This window comes from Phyllobates terribilis, unplaced genomic scaffold (genome assembly GCF_046119375.1).
Source record: "Phyllobates terribilis strain yellow unplaced genomic scaffold, ASM4611937v1 Scaffold_4__5_contigs__length_816908805, whole genome shotgun sequence".
In the NCBI taxonomy this organism is placed as follows: domain Eukaryota; kingdom Metazoa; phylum Chordata; class Amphibia; order Anura; family Dendrobatidae; genus Phyllobates; species Phyllobates terribilis.
The window spans coordinates 560,656,812-560,672,838 of record NW_027362764.1 but is presented as its reverse complement, the minus strand read 5'-3'; positions in this window follow the sequence as shown (position 1 = coordinate 560,672,838).

Here is a 16,027-nt window from a genome sequence, read left to right as displayed (position 1 = left end):
CGGCTGCGGTTGAGGTAGGCACAGGAGGTGTTTTCATTAGAGTATCCAGGCTGGTTTATTTTGACAGCATAAACTGATCATGAGGCAAAGACAAAAACAGCCTTTTTCTGGCACAAAAAGATATAACAGAGCAAAACTCATAATAACAAGTCCATACAGCATGGCCTCAGCCATTTTAAAAAAAGTGCCTTTCTCTGCCTCCAGCAGAGTCTGAGCAGCCCTTGCAAGGCAAAACACACATATAAACTGGGACAGACCCAGCTGCCTTAAATCAGGACATTTCAAGTCCTAGACTGGAGGTAAGTGTCACGCCAGGTGTGGGAAGACTTAGTGCAACACTGAGGGAAGAGGGAAAGGGAGCCCAGACACTAAGGAAAGGGGGAAGTGGAGACCTCCTAGTCTGGTCTAGTGTCACCCTGTCTCAACTACCATCCCTATATTGCCTCTTCAGCAATCGCCGCACGCATGCCTCGCCCTGTCTTTCCCTGGCGTATGGCTAAGGCTAGGGATGGGAGGAGATAAGTACTAGTCGATCCCCACTAAACTCTATAGACAGCAAGGGTAGACAAACAGGGGAAGAATGCTTAGCTTTAGACAACTCCAGACAAATGCGAACTCGGCCTCAAGCTCCAGAGAGGACAAAGTACTGCTTTTGCTAAGCCTTCACAAGTAGAAATGAATATAGCCATCACCTCCCTCTCAGACACACCAGGTATATATACACCCAAGCCAGGGAACTAATTACCAGAGGGAGGTAGCCACTAGGTCCTAAAGACAGTGTCTCATCTAAGAAGATGTCTGTAATGCCAAACGTAGAGATCTCCTGCAACCAACTGCAGGGCAACTGTCTGTCACCTCTGATACACCCGTGACAGTAAGTGAGCAACCGATCCCACCCAGCTCTTTAAGCTGCTCGTAAAACCCGGCCCTATAATCCGGGCCCATTAACTACCTCTCAGCACTATGAGTGCTGGAGCCTGCTTCTCCAGGTCCTACATCACTGAGGCTTGGCACCTCAGAGACACATACCTCCCGTCCACAACCTGTCCAGCTGCAACCTTACACTGTGCACACGCCAATACAGTTGAACTCTGCGGCAAAGCAGGGAGACACAATCTAACCAAACCGGGCACCTCCATCATCGCAAGTTCAACTGTATCAGCATCTTGGATGAACAAGGGAGAATGAGGAGGAGAGGTGAGTATTTTATTTTTTATTAAATCAGTGAGAACATTATGGTGGCCAGAATACTGTATGGAGAACTATGAGGAGTGCATTATACTATATGGAGGACTGTGGAGTACATTATACTGAATGGAGGACTATGTGGAGTGCATTATACTTTATGGAGGACTATGAGGAGTGTATTATACTATATGTAGGACTATGGGGAGTGAATTATATTATATGGAGAACTATGGGGAGTGCATCATACTGCATGGAGGACTATGGGGAGTGCATTATACTATAAGGAGGACTATGGGGAGTGCATTATACTATATGGAGGACTATGAAGAGTATAGTATACTATATAGAGGACTATGAGGAATGTAGTATACTATATGGAGTATTATTGGAGTTCAGTATACTGTATGGAGGACTATGGGAGGTGCATTACACTATATGGAGGACTATGGGGAGGGCATTATACTATATGGTGAGTGCATTTGTCTCCCTGGGACCTGCTGCTGTCTGCTACTGGACTCGCTGGGGTAAGGTGAGTATATGAGGTTTTTTTTTTCTTTTAAAATTGTGTTCTGGTCATAATGTGTGGGGGCCCCACAAAAATAGTGGGGGCTACTAATGGGGCCTCTAATAATAGTGGGGTTACTAAGCAGGCCTCCATAAATAGTGGAGGCTACTAAGGGGTCCCCATAAATAGTGGGGGCTACTAAGGAGAGTCCATCATACATAGTGGGGGCTACTAAGGGGGTTATCATTGAGTGTGGGGGCTACTAAGGGGGCCATGACACAGTGTAGGGGCTACGAAGAGGGCCATGACACAGTGTGAGGGCTACGATACAGTGTGGGGGCTACTAAAGGGGCCATGATACAGAGTGGGGGCTACTAAAGGGGTCATGATACAAACTGGGGGCTAATAAAGGGGTCATAATAGAGAGTGGGGGTTGTTAAAGGGGACATTATGCAGAGTGGGGGCTACTTAGGGGGCAATTATACAGAGTGCGGGCTACTGAGGGGGGCCATAATACAGTGTGAGTGCTATTAAGGGAGCCATGATAGCTTGGGGGCTACTAAATGACCAAGATACAGAGTAGGGGCTACTAAAGAGGCCATGATACAGAGTGGGGGCTACTTAGGGGGCCATGATACAGAGTGGGGGCTACTTAGGGGGCCATCATTCTGTGTGGGGGCTACTGAGGGGGCCATCATACAGTGTGGAGACTACTGTGAGGGCCATCATACAGTGAGGGGGCCATCATACAGTGAGGGGACTATCATACAGTGTGAGAGCTAATGTAGGGCCTTTGTACAGTGGAGGGACCATCATACAGTGTTGGAGCCATCAAACAGTTTGGAGGCTACTACGGGGTCGGTCAGTATAGTATGTGGGGATAGTATACAGTGTTGGGGCATTATAATATGTATAGGAGAGCATTATACTATGTAGAGGGGAGCTGTACAGGGAGCAGACTCAGGACATTATTAAATGTTAAGTGGGTACTTATTGTTATTGTCAGGTTATTGTGACTGTCAAAGGGGCATACAGTGGGCCTCATTACTTTCTAGAAGGCAAAATGTGGGCATTGTTTTCAAGAGCACTTGCACAGGGCATTAATATATTCTAGAGGTTTGTTTTAACATCTAGAGGGCACACAGTACCACACAGTAGGTGCAGTAATAGGGACACATACGACAGCAGAGGCTCAGCACTGGGTTATCAGCAGGATAAGGAGTTTGTGCAGGTTGGGAATAGATGGAGACAGTGCTGGAAATGTGAGAAATCATATGTGTCTTTGTTGTAACCTCTGCAGCCAAGTCCAGGCTGGAGGAAGTTGTCACATCGGTCTGGACCACATGGAAAAGATGGGAAAAGTGAATGACTCCACCAGAAATAAAGTCAGCATGTCGACTGATATCTACCACTATATGGTTACTACATGGCAGTGATAATAGTGTTGTTCTTTGTATTGAGATTTTTTTTAGTAACAGCGCAGTCAGCAGGGTTGTAATCAGGCTTACCTGGTTAGAGGCCCTCTCAGAAGTTTAGCCCCCGCTGAACGAGATCCATAGCTACGGCTCTGGTAAGGGATTAAAATTAAATGGATGGAGGAGTTACTAGACAGATAAGGGTTACAAACTGAGTTTTGAAGGAGAAGGATGCTCAATCACAGAGGGTTCACACAAGGGGGTAAAACTTCATAGTGGGCCCTAACCAGGTAACTCTGATTACAACTTTGGTGGCGCACCCTAAGGGTATGTGCCCACGATGCAGATTTGAAGCAGAAATTTCCTGAGCAATTTTGTCTCTCCTTGCCAGAAAAAATGCAGGCGGTTTTTAGATGCGTTTTTTACGTGTTTTTACATTCGTTTTTTGAAGTGTTTTTGAGCATCAATGAATACATTTTGGAGCTAAATAAAGTTGGTGGGACATTGCTTAAGCCTTTTGATTACCATAAGAACTGGGGTGAGTATATTGGTTCATTTAAATGATTAAAGAATGGATCTGTTGTATCTCAAATAAAGTGTTTACACTGTGTCTGTGTGTTTCTTTATTTTGTTTGGTCATGAAAAGGTCTGACTGACACCTTGACATCACCAAACAAAAGAGCTGGGTGTCAGCTAGTCCCATTCACACAATTTTCAGTAGCATTTCTATTCACGTAATTTATGCGACTGCTGTGATCTGTTTTTTTTAGCCTGGGAATGTGCCACTACATTTTCAAACATTTTACCTGGCCATTAATTATCATCTCACAGCTGGTTCGTTAGCCCCTACTTCCCCTCTCCCCGATCAGCACTCATCAGCACTTTGGTCACAACGTATTTATGTTGTGTCCAAAACGCTGAGTTATAATGCCGCACTTTTGTTGTCAATACATGTGAATTCACTGCATATAAAGACACTTCAATCGGTCAAAATCTGCAGCAGAGACTAGCGTGTCCACTAGAGAAGATGACATGCTGCGGGTGAGTTTGGGTACATGGCCACAGTCCGGAGCCGCTGCAGGTTTGACACTGCGTGTATATACAGCGTCAAACCCGCAGCGTCCCGATGTTACAGCATAGTGGATGGGATCTCTAGAAACACCATGTCCGCTATGCGTGCATACGAGGTTGCGAATCACCCGCAGACACTGACATGGGGCGCGTTTTTCAGGACTGCAGCATGTCAAATTCTCTTGTGGAGTCGCTAGTCTCTGCAACAGAAATTTGACCACTAGAATGTATAGAATGCGATAAATCTGCATGGTTCAGTGAACACATGTGGATTCACTTGCATTCAATAGAATGCAATATTTTGGACGCAGCAAAAATTTGCGTCCAAGCGGTGCTACGCCTAAATTATGGCCACAAAGCCTAAAATTAAAAAAAAAATTGGGATGGGCTCCCGCATCATTTTTATAACCAGCCGAGGGAAAGCCGACCCCTGGGGGATGATATTAGTAGCCGCGGAAGGGGCCATTAGCCAACAATGTTCCATGGCTATTAATATCGGCCCACAGCTGTTTGTTTAGCCATTACTGGCTAGATTACAGGGGGACCCCAGAAAAAAATTGACGTGGGGACCCCCTATAAAATTGAGCCAGCAAAGGCTAAACTAGATAGCTGCGAGCTGATATTAATAGCCAGGGAAGGAGCCATGAATACTAGCCCCCTCCGCAGTTATTAATATCACCCCTCAGCAGTCCCAGAAATGGCGCATCCATAAGGTGCACCAAATTTGGCTCTTAGCCTCGCTCTTCCACACTGCCCTGTAGCGGTGGCAGGGGTTAATGGGGTTGGGTTCACGTCAGCCTTGTATTGGCAGCTGATGTGAAACCCAGGTTAGTAATGGAGGGTGTTTATGAGACGCCCCGATTACTAACCACGTGGTTAAATGGTCGCCGCTTTTTCAATAAAAGACACAGCCAGAATAATGTATTTTAATGAAATAAATAACACACAGTTCTACAATTTTTTTTATTACATGCCTCCGCGAAGCTCTCGATCTCTTGAAAAAAAATTAAAAAAACAAACAACAATATCCCTCACCTGTCCGCCGTCAATGACGCAGTCCACGATTACGACTGTCCCACGACAGTCTGGATTAGTGTACCGCGAGCCGCTGAAGAGACAACATCGCAGAGGGCGACACCGGGGGCCGCCGGACAGGTGAGTATGAAGGTTTTTTTTTAATGTTTACTTTTTTATTCTTTTTTTAACTGCCGCTGGCACGCGGGCTGGGAGGAGCAGGTTGCTGCTTCTCCCATCCACGTTGCTCTCGCTGTTATCAGCTAGAGCAGCGTTCAGATGAGAGAAGTAGCAGCCTCCACTCCCGACCCACCTGGTACTAGCCGCTGCGCGATTTTGCACCTATTGATTTACATTGAAACGCAGCAAATCCGCATGTCTAGATATTATACATGCGGGTTAACTGCTGTTCAATGCAAGTCAATGGGCGCGATTTTGCCACGAAATTGTGCCTGAATTGGTTGTGCTGCGGTTTGTGCTGCAATGATAATCCGCAGCGGAAATTTCCGCATCATCTGCACAGCACATTCGGATTATCATTGGTATACATGGCAGACCTCTTACCAAGCGATTTTAATGTGTTTCCTCAGCGGAATAACCGCTGCGGAAATGCATTAAAACCGCATCGTGTGCAGTCAGCCTAATAATGGGTAAAACAAGGGGAACCTCAGCAAATGATCAGGCTGCTACTGAAAGTAATTCACTATGCAAAGACCAACAGCAATGTTACTGTATCATGGTCCCTTTAGAAGCCCCCACACTGTATGATGGTCCCCCTTAGTAGCCTCCTCACTGCATGATGACCCCTTTAGGAGCCCCCACACCCCAGGCCACCATCAGACCATTACTACCCTTACTGGCATATGGGGCCCGGTGAGCAGAGGGGGACCGGTCGGGCCCCCTCTACTGAACTGAAAGTAATTCATAGTGAATTACTTTGTATAGTGAATTACTGAAAATAATTCACTATAAAAAAGACTAACAGCAATATTACTGCCATATGGTGACCATATAATGGTAGATATCAGTCCTGTAGAACATGTAAAAGATTATACTACAGTTACAGATAGTGACTTACAGCTGATGTTCTTTCTGATGTGCATCTGCTTTGTGGCACAAAAACAGTGCTCCCCTTACTGCATCACATAATAATGCCCACCATTCTGTCCGTTACAAAGTAAAATGCTTCCTTTGTACCCTTTAGATTGTAAAACAGATCTTTAGAATATATTAATGCTTGTGTATGTGCCATAAAAGACAGTGCCCACATTTTGCCCCCTATAAAATAATAATGCCCCTTGTGTGCCCCTTTGAGAGTTACATTAACCTACGTGTAACGCATAAGTTAATAATGTCTCCTGAGACTTCCCCTGTACAGCTCCCATATAAACAGTGTGATGTTCCCACAGCTCCCCTCTACATAACATGATGTCTCCATAGCTCCGTTATACACAGTATAATGCCCACACAGCTCGCTATACACAGTATAATAGGCCCATGACTCCCCTATACAGAGAATGATGTTCGTTCCAACAGCTCCCCTCTACACAATATGATGTCCCCACAGCTCCCCTATACACAGTATAATGCCCACACAGCCCCCTGTACACAGTATAATTGGCCCACAGCTCCCCTCTACACAGTATGATATCCCCACAGCTCCCCTCTACACAGTGTATGATGGGCCAACAGCTCCTCTTTACACAATATGATGTCCCCACTGCTCACCTATACACAATCCAAGACTGTATGATGCCCACACAGTAGTCCCCACACTCTATGATGAGCACCACAGTAGCCCCCACACTGTATAATGGCCCCTACAGTAGCTCCCAGACTGTATCATGCCCCCACACTGTACGATGGCCCGACATTAGCCCCCTCACTGTATGATGGTCCCCACAGCAGCCCCCAAACTGTATGAAGGCATCCACAGTATTCCGCACAGTATATTGGTCCCCTTAGTAGCCCACACTCTGTATGATGCCCCCCTTAGTAGCCCACACTCTGTAGGAGGGCCAGCTTAGTATCCCCACTCTGTGAGAGGGCCCACTTAGTAGCCCAAACTCTGTAAGAGGGCCCACTTAGCAACTCCTAACATTGTATCATGGCCCCTTTAGAAGCCCCCACACTGTATGATGGTCCCCCTTAGTAGCCTCCACACTGCATGATGACCCCTTTAGTAGCCCCCACACCTGTATAATGGCTCACTTAATAGCCTCCACTATGTGATAGTACCACCTTACTAACCCCCACTACATTTGTGGATACCCTTAGTAGCCCCCATTATTTGTTAATGCCTTGCTAGTAGACCACACTATGTGTGAGGGTTCCCTTAGTAGCTCCTACTATGTGTTAGGGCCCCTTAGTAGCCCCCCACTATTTATGATGGCCTTCTTAGTAGCCCCCACACATAATGACCCTCACACAATATTAAAATAAAAAAATAAATATCACATACTCACCTAACGTCTGCGAGTCCAGCAGACAGCGGCAGATCCTGGGCAGTCTGACACAATGATGTCATCCCATCAGGACTCCTTGTGCGATGATGTCATTGTGTCGCTCTGCCTTAGACCTGCTGTTCTGTAGGCCGCAGGCCTAAAGCGACCTGCTGGTTGCAGAACGAAGAGCGCTAGTGCAGGGAGACCATGTCTTCCTGCTCTGCCCCAGAATTTAACTTTAATCGGCACGCAGTGCACGCCAATGCAGTTAAGGGTAGCCGTAGTTCAGGGTGGACCCCTTCAGATCAGGGGTCTGGGACAATCTACCCTCTGCTTTTTCAGTAGCTATTGATGTGGTTCCTGTATGGTCGGCAGTCTAATAATAGCTGTAACAACTCCCTGCATCCCCTTACCATTGTTAAGGACATACTAGGAATTGTGGGTTAATGAAATACAATTGTATATGGGGCTGACCTGACATTGCAATTGATCGATGTACTAAGCTTGGTGCTGTACTCATGTACTGATGGAGGATGTGATGCTGTACTTCTGTACTGCAAGTAGTTCTGGTGATGTTTTAATGTACTGATGGTCCTCATAGCGATGAAAAATTAATGATTACAATGCTAGAGGCTATGTACTTGATGATATTACAACATTGTGTGGACATGGGTTAACCTCCTCAAACCGAAACTACGTGGAGACATTAGATAATTTAATAAATCAGTTGAAGACAAATCATTTTAATTTAGTTTTCTCCTCAGATTAGCAATTTGACTGCAGAATTTCTGTACTTACAGATAAATTAGTATGAGCTGTGAGGCAGTGAGGGGGATCATATGCGAGGGACAGTATGTATCCCCCAGGATGCGCATACAGGCAAATTGAACCCGCTGGAGTGCATTGCAGTCACAGGCACAACTGTGGTTGCAGTGCAAAATAAAAGTAAAGTCTGGACTTGGTCAAACTATTTGGCTAAGTCGGATTTAAGAAAACCCGGCATGGGCTTTATTTTTGGAGATAACTACAGGATGGCAGTGGGGCGGTTCACTGCCTCCAGCCCAGGTCTTGCATGTGGCTCATGTCCACAGTTTTCATTTAAAAACCTGCAGCCAAGATTTGGGTGTGTCATTGTTGTGTTTGCTAGCAGCAGAGCAGGAGGCTCTGCACTACCAGCCTGTGTGAAGCTGAACACAGGCCTGTGAAGGCAACGTACCTGATGCACCTTGATTAACATGGTCGTGTAGTCGCCCACCGCAACGAGGTTGTGTTATACTGACTATATTGGAGGTCTCGGCTGCATTCCGGAGGATAAAACAGCCTTTAATTTGTGAGTTTTTTGGCCAATAAAACTTAAAGGTGGACATTCTTGGGTCACTGCCTGTTAAATTGCACTGTGTCAACACCGCCGCACTACAGAACCTATTCAGCGGACGTCGATCCATACACTTGTATGGAGCGAGGCCAAGCCCTCTTGTCAGCCACGCCCACTAGATGATTTTGTCTCTAGTTGGGGCTCTGCCTTACTCAATACAAGTGTTTGGAGTGAGGCCCACTAGACGGGTGCTGGCCAGAAGTATGCATAACGCATACATATACTCTGGTCTCCGCTCAGAAACTGGCGAATCCTCGCAGTGCACAGTGAGTGCGCTGGTGGGATTCATAAGCCTGCAGTCACACAGAGTGATTGCAGATTTATCAATTTGGACTGGACAAGTCATTTAACCCCTTTACCCCAAAGGCTGTTTGCAGGTTAATGACCATAAGATCACAAAGTCTTGATTCCATATATAAAGGGAATATCTTTTACCAACTAACACAAAAAGCCCTTTTATCTATTTATTATGAAAGATAATCTTTAATAGTCATATTTGCCAAATATAACATACATAAAGTGCCCATAAAGTGCCCATAAAAAGTGACCTAGTGCAGGCAGAAATATACATTCATCATGATTAATTTTTCCTATTTTCACACCTTCTTACTGAAGACGATAATCTATGACATGTATGTGGTATATTGATGCAGCTTGGGAAATAATAGATATGTATTCATAAGTCCCACCTACAATAACCTTCTCCTGCTGTCTTTAAGATCAGTGACCTATTATGTATAGGCTGTTTTTGTTCAAGTTCACACCTATATATTGTATATCAAGTAGTGAAAGATTATCGTCTTCAGTAAGAAGGTGTGAAAATAGGAAAAATTTATCATGATGAATGTATATTTCTGCCTGCACTAGGTCACTTTTTATGGGCACTTTATGGGCACTTTATGTATGTTATATTTGGCAAATATGACTATTAAAGATTATCTTTCATAATAAATAGATAAAAGGGCTTTTTGTGTTAGCAGGTTAATGACCAGGCTAATTTTTACAATTCTGACCAGTGTCAATTTATGAAGTAATAACTCTGGGATGTTTCAACGGATCACACTGATTCTGAGACTGTTTTTTCGTGATATATTGTACTTCATGATACTGATAAAATTTCTTTGATATGACTTGCGATTATTTGTGAAAAAAATTAAAATTTGGAGAAAATTTAGAATTTCAAATTCTTATGCACTTAAATCAGAGATATGTCACACAGAATAGTTAATAAATAACATTTCCCACACGTCTACTTTACATCAGCACAATATTTTAAACAAAAAAAAATTTTGTTAGTAAGTTATAAGGGTTAAAAAGTTGACCAGGCAGCACGGTGGCTCAGTGGTTAACACTGCAGCCTTGCAGCACTTGGGTCCTGGGTTCAAATCCCACAAATGACAACATCTGCAAGGAGTTTGTATGTTCTCCCTGTGTATGCATGGGTTTCCTCTGGGTTCTCCAGCTTCCTCCCACACTTCAAAAACATACTGATAGGAAATGTAGATTGTGAGCCCCAATGGGTACAGTGCCAATAATGTCTGTAAATTGGCTAAATTGTAAAGTGCTGCAGAATATGTTGGCACTATATAAATAAAAGAAAAAAAGACCAGCTATTCCTCATTTTTCCAACAAAATTTACAAAAACATTTTTTTAGGGACCACATCACATTTGAAGTGACTCTGAAAATACTCAAAAGTGACACCATTCTAAAAACTGCACCCTTCAAGGTGCTCAAAAACACATTCAACAAGTTTATTAACCCTTCAAGTACTTCAAAGGAATTTTTGGAATGTGGAAGAAAAAAATGAATGTTTAACTTTTTTTCACACAAATTTTACTTTAGACACAATTTTTTTTTTATTTTCACAAGGGTACCAGGGAAAAATGGACCCAAAATTTGTTGTTAAATTTCTTCTGAGCATGTCAATACCCCAAATGTGGAGGAAAACCACAGTTTGGGCACACGGCACGTCTCGGAAGGGAAGGAGCACCGTTTGTTTTACAAATGCCAAATTTTCTGGAATAATTAGCGGATGCCATGTCCCATTTGGAGAGAACCTGATGTGCCTAAGCAGTGGAAACTCCCCACAAGTGACACTATTTTGGAAACTAGACCCCTCGGGGAACTTCTGGGTGTGTGGTGAGCACCTTGAACCCCCAGGTGCTTCACAGAAGTTTATAACATTGAGCCATGAAATAAAAATTTCACATATTTCCCACAAAAATGTTTTTAGCCCCTAATTTTGCATTTTCATAGGGTAACAAGAGAAATTGCATCATACAATTTGTTGTGCAATTTCTCCTGAGTACACCGTTACCCAATATTTGGAGGAGAACTACTGTTTGGGCGCACAGCAAGGCTTGGAAGAGAAGGAACGCCATTTGAATGCAAAATTTGCTGGAATAATTAGCGGACACCATGTTGCATTTGGGGAGCCCCTGATGTGCCTAAACAGTGGAAGCCCCCCACAAGTGACACCATTTTGGAAACTAGACCGCTCAGGGAACTTATCTAAATGTGTGGTGAGCACCTTGAACTCCCAGGTGCTTCACAGAAGTTTATATCATTTAGCCATGAAAATAAAAATTTCACATTATTCTCACAAAAATGCTCTTAGCACCATTTTTTTTATTTTCACAGGGGTAACAGGAGAAAATGGAACCCAACATTTGTTTTGCAATTTCTCTTGAGTACACAGATAACCCACATATAGTGGAAAACTACTGTTTGAGCAGACGGCAGAGCTCAGAAAAGAAAGAGTGGTGGTTTGGAACACAGACTTTGATGGAATGGTCTGCGGGTGTCATATCGTGTTTGGAGAGCCACTGATGTGCCTAAACAGTAGAAAACTCCCACAAGTGACCCCATTTTGGAAACTAGACCCCTCAAGGAATTTATCTAGATGTATGGTGAGCACTTTGAATTCACAGGTGCTTCACAGAATTTTACGACGTTGATCTGTTAAAATCAAAAAATATATATTTTTCCCACAAAAATGTTGTTTTAGCCCCCAATTTTTTTATTTCACAAGGATAGCAGGAGAAAATGGACCCCAAAATTTGTTGTGCAATTTCTCCTGAATACACAGATACCCCACATGAGGGGGAAAACTACTGTTTGGGTGCACGGCAGAGCTCAGAAAAGAAGGAGCGGTGGTTTGGAATGCAGACTTTGATAGAATGGTCTGCGGGAGTCATGTCACGTTTGGAGAGCCCCTGATGTGCCTAAACAGTGGAAAAAAAACACAAGTGACCCAATTTTAGAAACTAGACCCCTCAAGGAATTTATCTAGATGTGCACCTTGAACCCACAGGTGCTTCATAGAATTTTGCAATGCTGATCTTTGAAAATGAAAGACTATATATTTTTCCCACAAAAATGTTGTTTTAGCCCCCAATTTTTTCATTTTCACAAGGATAGCAGGAAAAAATGGACCCCAAACTTAGTTGTACAATTTCTCCTGAGTACGCCAATACCCCATATGTGATCTAAAACTACTTTTGAGGCACAGTGCTAAGCTCAGAAGGGAAGAAGCATCATATTGAAGTTCATTTTGCTGGACTGGTTTGATGGCGTCATGTCACATTGGCAGAGCCCCTAAGGTGCTAAAACCACAGAACTCCCAATAAGAGACCCCATTTTACAAACTACACCTCTCAATGAATTCATCTGAGGGTCCAGTGAGTATGTTGACACCACATGCGCCTCACAGAATTTTACACCATTGGGTGGCGAAGAAAGAATAATTCCATTTTTACCACCAAAGTTCTGTTTTAGCCCCAGATTTTACATTTTCACACTGGGAAATGGGTAAAAATGACACCAAAATTTGTCACACAATTTCTGTTTAATGTAGAAGCACCCCATATGTGGCTGTACAGTACTGCTTAGCCACACAGTGAGACTCAGGAGGGATACAGTTCTACAGGTCCATCTCACTAAATTAGAATATCAGTTCTTCAATAAAAAAAAAGTGAAACTCATATATTATATTGAGTCAGTACAAACAGAGTGATCTATTTCAAGTGTTTATTTCTGTTAATGTTGATGATTATGGCTTACAGCCAATGAAAACACAAAAGTCAGTATCTCAGTAAATTAGAATACTTTATAACAACAGCTTAAAAATGTTTTTAAAATCCGAAATGTTGGCCTATTGAAATGTATGTTCAGTAAATGAACTCAATACTTGGTCAGGGCTCCTTTGCATCAATTACTGCATCAATGTGGAGTGGCATATGGCGATCAGCCTGTGGCACTGCTGAGGTGTTATGGAAGCCCAGGATGCTTTGATAGCAGCCTTAAGCTCGTCTGCATTGTTAGGTCTGGTGTCTCTCATCTTCCTCTTGACAAAACCCCATAGATTTTCTATGGGGTTAAAGTCAGACGAGTTTGCTGGCCACAGTGATACTGCTGTTTTTAAACCAGGTATTGGTATTTTTGGCAGTGTGGACAGGTGCCAAATCCTGCTGGAGAATGAAATTTCCATCTCCAAAAAGGTTGTCGGCAGAGGGAAGCATGAAGTGCTCTAAAATTTCCTGGTAGATGGCTGCGCTGACTTTGGTCTTGATAAAACACAGTGGAACTACACCAGCAGATGACATGGCTCCCCAAACCATCACTGGTTGTGAAAACTTCACACTAGACCTCAAGCAGCTTGGATTCTGTGCCTCTCTACACTTCCTCCAGACTCTGGGACCTTGATTTCCAAATGAAATGCAAAATTTACTTTCATCTGAAAACAACACCTTGGACCACTGAGCATCAGTCCAGGTCTTTTTCGCCTTGGCCCAGGTAAGACACTGCTGGCGTTGTTTATTGGTTATGAGTGTATTGACACAAGGAATGCGACACTTGTAGCACATGTCCTGGATACGTCTGTGTGTGGTGGCTCTTGAAGCAATGACTCCAGCAGTAGTCCACTCCTTGTGAATCTCCCCAAAATTTTTGAATGGCCTTTTCTTAACAATCCTTTCAAGGCTGTGGTTATCCCTGTTGCTTGTGCACCTTTTTCTACCCTACTTTTTCCTTCCACTCAACCTTCCATTAACATGCTTGGATACAGCACTCTGTGAACAGCCAGCTTCTTTAGCAATGACCTTTTGTGGCTAACTCTCCTTGTGGAGTGTGTAAATGACTGCCTTCTGGACATCTGTCAAGTCAGCAGTCTTCCCCATGATTGTGGAGGCTACTGAAACTGACTAAGGGACCTTTTTAAATGCATAGGATGCCTTTGTAAGTGTTTTTTGTTAGTTATTCTAATTTACTGAGATAATGACTTTTGTGTTTTCATTGGCTGTAAGCCATATTCATTAACATTAACAAAAATAAACACTTGAAATAGATCACTCTGTTTGTAATGACTCTATATAATATATGAGTTTCACTTTTTGTATTGAAGAACTGAAATAAATTACCTTTTTGATGATATTCTAACTTAGTGAGATGCACCTGTATTTGCCTGCTGGAGCCCAGATTTTCCTAGAATAGTATGCTGACTCCATATACAGAGACCCTAAGTGCTAGAATAGCAGAATCCCCCTCAAGTGGCCCCATTTTGGAAATTATACCCCTTTGGGAATTTATCTACAGGTGTGGTGAGGATTTTAACTACATGGGTGTTTTCCAGAAACAAGCAGCAGTGCTTGTTGCTGAGCAAAAATTGCAAACTGCCGCTGTAGTGGCCAGTGTGCTGTAGTGACCAGTACATTGTAGTGACCAGTACGTTAATCCCAGTTCATGCTTCTGAAGACATACACCAGTAAATTAGGCAAGGCTCTCATCGTTACAGATATGCCAAACATGTGGATGCTAACTGCGTTTTAGGCACATTGTGGGGCTCAGAAGGGAGGGGGGCATTTGGATTTGGGAGTACAGAATTTGCTACATTTATTTTGGGGGTCAAGGGCTATTTCGCTTTTCTAGAGCCGTTGTGCTACTAGTAACGTGAAAGTCCCCCTATTTTTCCGTTAACTGATAAGTTGACCTGAGTGGGGGCTTGTTTTTTTTGCGGATTGAGCTGTAGCTTTTATTGTGATCCAAAATGTTATGTAAAAAGTTCTCATTTATCCGGCGCTCAACACTGAGCACTGATATCGGGGTTTCCATTTAAATCTCTAAGTGACGTAATTCAGATGAAACACCCGAGGGATCCATTCACTATAATGAGGCAGCAGAGTTGTTCTGGACTCCTTCTGGCCTCTGTTCAGCGGTGTCCTTTTTTACAAAAGTTCACAAAACTGTGACTGATGGCACTTTTATGCACGCCTAATGAAAAGATGGACACCGTCGGATCACAGGCCAGACAGAGTCCACAGTGCCTCCATTGGTCTCATTATAGGGAATCTTCTGCCCGGTGTTCTGTATGAATCACGTATTTCAGAGATTTACACGGAAACCCTGGTGTAAGCACTCAGCGCAGTGCACAGGATAAATGTGAGCCAAGCCTTACTGCAATCTTTTTGAGGCAATCAGCAGCAGGTAAAGAATTGGTTTTATTTATTTTACGTCATTCCTTGTGCATTATAAGTGATTAGATGACTTTATTCTTCTGGTCAGTGCGATACCAGATTTATATCGCATTTTTATGATTGACAGCTGTCACTAAAAGACGTTCTTTTTGCCAAAACTAGTTTTTGCATCGCCATATTTTAAGAGCTATAATTTTTCCATATTTTGTTCGACAGAGTCATGTAAGGGCTTGTTTTTTGCGGGGTGAGTTGACGTTTTTATTGGTACCATTTTCAGGCACATGACATTTTTTGATTGCTTTCTATTCCAATATTTGGGAGGCAGAATAAACAAAAACCAACAATTCAGGAATTGTTTTTTGGGCCGGTTTTTATGCCGTTCCACGTATGGTAAAATTGATAAGGTAGCTTTATTCTTTGGGTCAGTACGATTACAGCGATACCACATTTATATAGTTTTTTTTATGTTTTGGCTCTTTTACACAATAAAAACTATTTTATAGAAAAAAATAATTATATTTGCATCGTTTTCTTCTGAGAGCT